The 9,384-nt window shown below is 40.5% G+C and overlaps 1 protein-coding gene across 6 annotated transcripts in view; it reads right to left on the bottom strand.

The window, feature by feature from the left end:
* The window catches only part of LOC105569924 (alpha-1,6-mannosyl-glycoprotein 2-beta-N-acetylglucosaminyltransferase), a 26,911-nt gene that overhangs the window by 12,936 nt on the left and 4,591 nt on the right, over window positions 1-9,384 (bottom strand). For 3 of the 6 annotated variants that reach the window (XR_001009555.1, XR_001009551.1, XM_012026786.1), the window contains exon 2: window positions 34-85. The gene's annotated coding sequence lies outside the window, so the exon portion shown is untranslated. Of the gene's footprint in view, window positions 1-33; window positions 86-941; window positions 961-1,885; window positions 2,253-4,252; window positions 8,837-9,384 lie in introns of those variants that run through there. The other 3 variants (XR_001009553.1, XR_001009552.1, XR_001009554.1) reach the window with 3 other exon arrangements.

Below are 9,384 nucleotides of genomic sequence, written 5' to 3'. Positions count from 1 at the left end.
TGTGACGGACTTGCAAACAATATTATCAATTACCTCGATGAAGAAGAATGGAGCGTCGTCCGGCCCTTCATTTTCGCCTTCAAATCTGAAACATAACGTACAGATGTACTCAAGTGCATATATTCAAATGAAAAATATCTATAGTATAACCATTAATTATTGTTAACGAGATCTCTAACAGTAGCGCATACTTCGCGAAATAAAAGAATAGAAAGAGTACAATCGTTTGTCCTTAACACTTGAACTCAACGAATTATTTGGAATTAAAATTAGCACATCTATTTCAACAAAACGAGACAAAAAAGATAGGAGAGAAGAAAAAACCGAGTGCAACAATTTATCTCTTCATTGCATTAGGCTCGTATCAACTGATTTATCTGGAAAATGAACAAATAATAAGAGCACTGTGTGTAATATAAAAGTTAATAGGAAAATTAAATTATCAATTATGCTATCGCGATTAAAATGTGCGTATCTATGAAAGCGTTCTGAGAAGACGATATATCAATGTCGCACGTTATACTTAAGTGGAAAATGAGTAGCGTTGTGTATATAATACGATACGGACGGACGCGAAATTAAAAGTACGTTACGAGCTGTATACGAGGTGGTCTTGTGGTATCGACCCGATATTGTTCCGCTTAAACGAGCCTTTAGACAGTAGCCTTTACCAACGTGACATTATCAGCGTAATACGCAAAAGTACGGCTTATGAATGAACCTGATTACGCCGCACCGCATTCTCGACCCCCGAAATAACCCATTGAAAAAGAAGTACACACGAAATTCTTTTATCTCGTGTTATCTTGTCGTATTAATTGCGCCAGTTGCCCATTAACGATTACCGTGACGAGGAGGACGGAGAGAATACGTGAAATTACTTTATCGCGTGTTCACGTGCCCCAATTCTTTTAAGTGACGTAATTAATTAGATTAATTACCTTTCGCTTATCTCGCAACATGTGGAGCAAAGTAAAAGATTTTAATAAAACTTCTGTTTCATTAGCTCTCTGTGTAAAAATATTTTCACCGCTGTGCATATAAAAATGGACTAGGTTCTTATTTAAATAATGTCCAATATTTATATGTATACGTATAATAAAATGCCTTCCACTTAGATATTTGATTACACATTAGAAACTTATTATTTTGCTGAAATTTTGTTCATATTCTTCTAGAAAAGAAATTAAAAGCATTTTAATTATTTAGTTTAAAATAGAATATTTTTATTTGTACGTTTTAGTACAGCTCGCGACTTATGTTTTTCTTAAATATCGTTCGTTATCTTAAATAACCTTCAACTTATCTTATCACGAGGTAATTTTGCTGAGACGTTTTGCCATTGTGTCTTCCAGAAAATAGTTTTACGTGGCAAGTGTATTCACGGGAAAATAACAAAAAGCATTGGGCAAGTTTCTGAATATTTGCAAGCTAATGTACGATTCAAACAAGAGCATTGCAGCGACATTAGCTAGAAAACTGTTTTCGTTAAGTCGTAGACACGAATCAATTGAAATGGAAGTTAGATTGGTTCAACCTTGTTTCGAATCATTTTCTTATAGTGAATACCGAACTTGACCCAGGCCGTGACTTTAGCCGCACAATTCTTTTCATCTAAAATGTAAAGTACTTTATATCTTACCACAGATGTATGACAGAAAAAATGAAAAGATATGTAAAAAAATATATGTAAAAAATTTACTTAAGAAAGGACTCATTCCTAGTTGGATGGCGATTTGCAGATCGAAAACGCGGGAATGCTCCAATTATACAAAGACAGGAAGCAGCACGGAGAGCGATTCTCCCTCGGATCATCTTCCACCGCTTCCTACCAAACGCGGTTTAATTACGGGCGCACGGTACAGTAATGGGATGGTGAACGTACCATTGCGTGCTGATCGAGACGGCGACCGGAAATTTGGGTCCTTTCATTCGTGGGTGCGTGCCTCGCTCTAACGCTTTTGACGGACGGGTGTACCGTCTATTTCTGTGTTTCTCGGAGAAGATGCTATAGTTGTTATCGCGCCGCGCATGGCGTTGGTACTGTTGGTCGCCGGTGAATAATGCATCGGATCGTCATGTGTACGCATATATCGGTGAGGCGTGTATGCTCCCGCGCACACACACGGGGGAAGAGGCAATAGGTGTTCACCGATGTGTGCCTCCGCTGCGCAAAGCATACGTGTGTGTGTGTCCGTGTCCGTGTATGTACGTGTGGTTATACTCTATGCGGTAATATTACCGCGGTGTCCCTGAATATCGATTCACTGGTATATCAGTAAACGTATATGCCAGCGTCTCTCTTTTTTTACAATCCGACATTCTCATAATCGCTTTAATCATTTCCTCGGTGGACACTGCGCGTTACAACGACGAGTCACGACTCGTTACGAGTGCTCGTCGTGGCGACATTTATGCGAATTAAAAGAAAAAAGAAACTAGTCTGCGCAAATAAGTTCTACGCGAAGCACAAGATTCTAATCTGTATTAAATGTTGCTGAATGCGCGACACGAGCTTCAGTCTCTTTTATCGTGTTATTTTGCGGAATTATAAACGCGCGGCTCGTGATTGCTATAATTATTTTTCCGCTCGACACGTTAGATCGCGCTGGATAACTCTAGAGCTCGGAGGTGCTAAAAACTGTTTGGGTTATTCAGTCATTCTTGCAGACCATCGCGAATTTTATTTTAACTTTCGTCTCTCCCTCGTGATTTTCACCAGGAACATTTCACTTTTCACGCTAATCGCGTTCACGATCATGAAGCTTCAACAGAGCTTACGTAATATCACGTTTCAGATATAGCGTAGGCTTATATAGACGTTTATATAGCGAGTGATTCACTCAAGTCATTCCATACAATATTACCGGGATCTGTATATCCATGTTACCGTTTCCATATCTATGTGGGGATTCAGGCAACTGCGATAAAATGTTATCGCACTCGACAGAGATCCGAAATACGAGATACCCTTGACAAAATAACCGTATCGATACAATAGGGACAAAATCAATTTTGACGAGATATCGTCATGTTTTACAAACAATTAGAGCAGGCTCCACTTGAGCACTAAAAAAATTGACGAGCATCGTCGAGTCAAGCATTTACCAATATTTAAGAATAAAATTCTTTTTTAAACAGCGAGTTAGCGTCCATTTTCTATTTCGCAAATCACGAAATTATTCACACGGTAAAATTACGGTAAACTATTGTATTTCTTCTCCTTAAGTTTCAAGAAAAGGAGTATAGAGATGCACGATTCATTTACCGTACATTCAGTAAAATACCTATAACGGTACGATAAGAATAAAATGAATTTGGAAAAGATATGTATGTCACACGGTTTATGATCCATTGAAGCGTATTCACTTATTGTGTGCTAAAAAAGAATCGATAAGCATCGTCGAGTAAAACATTCACAAATATTTAAAAATAAGCTTCTTTTTTTAAACAGCTGGGGTAACGACAGCGTCAATTCCGTCTCACAAATTATGAAATTATTCGCATAATGAAACGATCATAAGTTATAAATTATTTCCTTTTCTTTCCGTTTAAAAAAGTTTAAAAAAAAGTACGTCAGAAATACACGATTCATCGATCAAACATTTAATAGAACATAACAGTACGATAAAAATATAAGAACATAACGAAGCGATCGTAAGTTATAAATTATTTCTTTTCTTTTCCGTTTAAAGAAATGTAAAAAAAAGGACATCAGAAATACACGATTCATCGATCAAACATTTAATCGAACATAACAGTACGATAAAAATAAAGTAAATTTTTCCGTTACACGTTTTACGATCAATTAAAGCTTACTCCACTTATTATATGCTAAGAAAAAAATTGATAAACTTCGTCGAATAAAACACTTGTGAGTATTTAAGAATAAAATCCTTTTTTTTCAAACAGCTGGGGTACCGACATCTCGATCGCGTCAGTTCCATCTCACATATTGCGAAATTATTCGCACGGCAAAATTAGCATAAATTGTTTCTTTTCTTCTCCCAAGTTTAAAGACACAGTTTGCATGTGAAAGAAAATGCGGACAAGGACGCATTTTCTAACGCACGTCTAACAATACTACCGTCACTTTTGACGCTTATGCCCCGGCAAGAAGTGTGTCTTAATTTTCACGAGCCGCCTTGTTAATCAGATACGCTTTGTATCTATTCTAAATAAATGCCAATCGCACTGTCAGGAGCTTCTAATCTAAATGCGACGTGGCAAGTACTACCGCTGTGCGCTTTACCGTCGTATACCGCATCCGAAGTGTGCCATCGTGAAAAATCGTTGCACATCTCGTTACAAGATGCTGCCGATGTTTTCGCGCGCGCGCGAATGCACATGTAAGTACACCGCGTTACAAGATTGCGTTCGACGACATTCGACGATATTCGCGTCGAGAGCACGTAAGACGAGAACGCTATTTTCTAATGCGTTTCCGATCGCGGACTGCACCGTGAGATTTTCCTCGCTCTTCCGAGACGAGAGCCGCGCCGCGCGATGTCTCGCCCGAGGATCATCGCCCTCCTCTCCTGCGGATTATTTAGCCCCGTAGAGGAAAGAGGGGCAGGAATATACCGTGTATACAAGTCATTGTCGCGGGCTACGTCATTATCGCCCACCTGCCACATTAATCGAAAATCTCGGCTTAATGACATTCCTGACGTTCGCTTCCACGAGCCCGGACACGGCTCGTTTATCGCGATATCGGCCACGTGTGATTGCCGGATAACGAATCAAAATTTAATTTCCTGAATCATGCATAACGTTATTCGAGTTGCACGTGTAACATGTAAAATCTTCAAGCTTTATTAGTGCTATAACGTCTATTCGACCCTGAGTAATTTTATTAAAAAATATTTGCTATTGCACGGCGAGCTAAAAACGACAAAGTACTTAAAAAAAGTCGAAATTAAATATCTGCAGGATATATTTTTTTCGTTAGAAACACCGTTGTCAACAATAAAACATTTATAGATTAAACAGCTATATCAATAGTTATTAACGCTCTAAAATTAGTTGCTTAAGAAATAAAAGTCGATATCTAAAAACGATACCTCGAGCCGGAAAGCATAAATCAGAATTTCATAAAATATCCCGAGGGAATTATTAGTGGGCTCTTAAATAGGAGAAGCGGTCCAAGTTAATCGAAGTAATCGAACTTAAGTGATGTAAATCGAAGTAATCGCAGTTAAAGAGTAGCACCGGGGGCAGTTATCCGGCGCAGAAATCTCGTAGGAAACGACCGACCGGCAACGGCGGTTGGTTACAAAACTCGTATCGCGTCTTTTTTTTTCCCCCTCCTGACCGGACCGGCACCCAGAACGACGCAAACAAATAATTAGTTTCTCAGCCTCATCGTCGCACGGGACCGGAAACTGCATACGATGCGGGTAACGGCGGGACGAGATTGCGGTATTAGCGATACCGAGCGAGAAAACGGCCGGCGGACCGAGAGGAGCAAAATATCCGTCCCTGTTACACCGCAACTTTCCGGCTTTTCGCATATCTTACGATTCTCGGAACTGCCGCGCGGTGCATGCTCCCGTGAGTGCATGCAAATCGAAAAGCGCAAGGCCGGATACGCCGACCGTGAAAAACCGGCACTGACGGCAGAAAAATCCGAGTGACGAGAGAGACCTGTTCTGAAACGCGCAGTGCACTGTAATTATATACGGTGATGTAACCGGAGTATCGTGACTCGTAACATCGATTTCTATTACGTATCCTTGTGTACATATACATACGACCAACGGAATAATTGCGAGCATCGTAATTGATAATTCGCGCTCCCGGAATGTAGAAACGCCCGCTTCGGTTCAGAGGGAAAACGACGAGAAGGGAAATGCGTGAGTGAAAGATCGCTTCGGTCCAGAGGGAAAACGACGACAAGGGAAATGCGCGAGTGAAAGATCGGCATTAAATCTTTTTTTTTTTTTCGATTCGTACGACGTTGCGATTGCGACGTTAATCGTAACGCTATCACGTGACGGAATAACGTAGCGTAGAGTAAGGTAATTTTTAGAATCTATTAATAAGGGAAGCGGTTTATTCACCGCGGTAGAATCAGGATGTTGGATAACGATGCGACACAATGCGGAGCTACGTATAAAGCGTTTGCCAGCAGGCGCGTTCTACGAACGGCATATATAGGCTTTCCTTACGGGGGCTGAAATAATATTTTATCGAAATTTCGCTGAATATTTTCCTCCCAGTTTTCAAATTTTCAATTGAATATTTCCACAGCTAAAACCTTTAATTACCTATTATTTCAGATATTTCAATGAAATTTGCTAAAGAATGAACTAAAAAATGCGTGTTTTTCCTGATTCCACATTTTCATCATTTTTCTCTCTTAAAGCTTAAGCCAACGGCACACGATACTGTTTCTCCTATTGGATCGCTTACGAGAGCCAATCGGGATTCAGCTTTAAGTCACCTGATCCAAAACTCTGCATCTTTGTTGGGTCTCGTGAGCTATCCAGTAGGAAAAATGTGCCGTTGGCGTTAATTCTCTGAAACTCCCAGTATTAATCGCTCGATAACTTTTTATTTCGACGTTTATGCCGGGAAGAAGTGTATCTTAATTTTCACGAACCGCCTTGTTTATCAAGTACGCTTGTACCGTATATATTCTAAATAAATGCCATTTATATTCGCATTGTCAGCAGCTTCTAATTTAAATGCAACGTTGCAAGAAGCGTTAATGAAGGCGGCTATATCGTAAAGTGCTAATGAATGTTAACGATTCAATTCTCAGCCACATGCCGTTCATTAACATTCTCGTTTTATCCCCTTGCGATAAAGTTCTTGAGCGTCAAAATGATTTAAGAGACCTGCAAAGTATACATGGACAATTTCACCATTTTGTATCCACGGGAAAAAACAAATGCTATATAATCCTTTCATAAATGTGAATTATTTATTTGTCTCTGGGAATAACGACGATTTTCCGCGTTCGGTTTTCAACGATCTAAATCGTCGTTAATCGATCGCGTGCAAAGAGTTGCGCAATAAACTCTAGCCTCGTCGCTACTCCGCTTCTTCGCCTATTCGCCATCAAATATGAATCTAAAAATATTAACAGGCGCGCACTTCGCTCGATCGCGTCGGATAAACGTGTCTAGCAGGTTCCTATTCGTTGACGAGGCTTCGATCTCGTTTCGCGAAATAGCCATTTCTTGCCACCGTTTACCGTAAGACGTCTTTATCTACGCGAGAAGAAATATTCTGAAAAATATTCTATCGCGATTCCGCGAGACTGGTCATTGCTTATTAATTCAACGAGTTGCCGCGTTTTCAATTTATTTCCTGCGGAGAAACAACCGATTTGAAGTCGTTCTCTTTTCGATATATCGTTACGATTTGTGGAAAAATTCCAAAACCCACGAATCTTTCCTACAGTTAATGACAATTCGTATTAGACGCTGGCTTGTTTCTATCTTTATGTGTATCTTTGAAAGAATTTTTTGCTCTAAAATAATTTCAACGTTGAGCCCGAGAAATAAAGTTTAATAATTCACGTTCGATAAATCGATAGTTTCCAGTGAAAAACCCGCTTGCCATCAGGTAGAAACCAAAGTAAGACTATTTTTAAAAACCTTGAGTATTTCCTGCTCTTCTGAACCTTTTTTTAAGATAAAGATAAAATGTTTTAGGGTAAAGGCATGTAAGATAGCGCCACTTTATCTCGAGCCATTGTCTAGGTTCATAAATTATCCGACTGCAAGCACTTATACAAATAACAATGTATGCCGATGAAAATTCCGTGGAAAATAAATTCCAGTTGAAATTAAACAAGCTTGAGATTTTGTCATCTACGCGCTCCTAAAGTTTAATACCGGGAAAGCCAAGTGAAGCCATCCACTTCATCAAAGTTGCGCAAATTGGGACGTCCTATCAAGCAATTAATAAACGAATATGAATATCTCCGATAAATCATGCAATAATTTCATCCTTATCAATCTTCAAACTTTCTGCCACCTCCCTTCTCGATTAATTATCCCTGGTACATAAATGCAAAAGATCAGAGTTCAAAATTAAACGACGCCGATGTAAGCGACTCGGCATTCGGCGCGTCTGAAAATCCCGATATCCGGAACGATCGCGTGAGAACGCGAGCCTGTCATCGGAAATAAAAAAAAAGGAAACGGTACAATTTCAGCGAGTTCGCCCTTCGAGAGCAACAGATACGCGAGGGACGACCTCACGTCGGCCTGTCGCGTCTCGGCTTTCACGGGCGTAGTTTCTCGCGTGTCCGTGCCACTGAAATCCGAGCTTTACGAAACTATACCGGTTTCAATCTCTTGCCCTCCCCCTCCTTCTCCTCTCTCGTGTATGTTATGAACCCTCCTTATCAGCGTTAGAGCAATATCGATCGTCCACGCCGTACCGGAGCGTATCACCCGCGATACGTGGGTACCGTACACGATGCGGCGCGGACGTCCCGGGTTCCGCTCGCGCGTCTCCTCGTGCATGCACGTGCAACGAGATGCGACATCGTAGGTACTTCCGCTCGTTGCGCACAGAGAGATCGACTCTTCCGCCTTCTCCGATTGACCTACAGAGAGCAGGCCCGATCGAACGAGCCGACGCGACGTATCGCTTGTCAAAACTGCAGTCGGCGCATGTCGACCATCCTGTCGATACAGACACGATAAGCCAAGAGTTATCTGTGATGCGTGACCCGCAATTAACGCTAAATGCTACACCGTGTAACTCGATTTCGTCCGCGTGACACGACGTGTCGATGCCAATGCCATCGTCGACCAATGTTCGTTTCTACCGGTGTAGCTCTTACTGTTAGAACTAGAACGGTGTTTTCTAGCTGTCGGAACTAGAAAAAGATGAAAAGTGTGTTAAACCGAGATTAAAGTTAGTCTGCATATTGATAAAAATGAACATGAGTCTACAATAGATGATTTAAGACCCGAGCCTTAAGAAATTGACCAATCACAGTCAAGTATGAGGAGAATATTCGACCGTGATTAATTAATTTCTTAAGACTTAGAACTTAAAGCATCTATTATAGACTAAGGCCCGGTTTCGCCAACGTCGCTTAACTTTAAGCTTAGTTTAACTCGTTCTCATTGTCCCTTTCCAACTGTTACTTAGGAAAGAAACAAACATGAATTAAACTAAGGCCCTTAAAATAACGTTGTTTAATTTTAAGCTTAGCTTAATTCGTTTTTTGTCTCTTTCTAAAATAACAGTTGGAGAGAGATAAAGAACGAATTGAACTAAGCTTAAAGTCAAGCGCTTTAGGCCCGGTTTCACCAAACGTCGCTTAACTTCAATCTTGGGCCCGATTTCACCAATGTCGCTTAACTTTAAGCTTAGTTTAATTCGTTCTTTGTCTCTTTCTAAAGTAACCGTTGG

The sequence above is a fragment of the Vollenhovia emeryi genome, unplaced genomic scaffold, assembly GCF_000949405.1.
Source record: "Vollenhovia emeryi isolate VEMERY1.0 unplaced genomic scaffold, V.emery_V1.0 DF939122.1, whole genome shotgun sequence".
In the NCBI taxonomy this organism is placed as follows: Eukaryota; Metazoa; Arthropoda; class Insecta; order Hymenoptera; family Formicidae; genus Vollenhovia; species Vollenhovia emeryi.
Note: the sequence above shows the minus strand (reverse complement) of the source record. Positions and strands in the feature narration are given on the sequence as shown.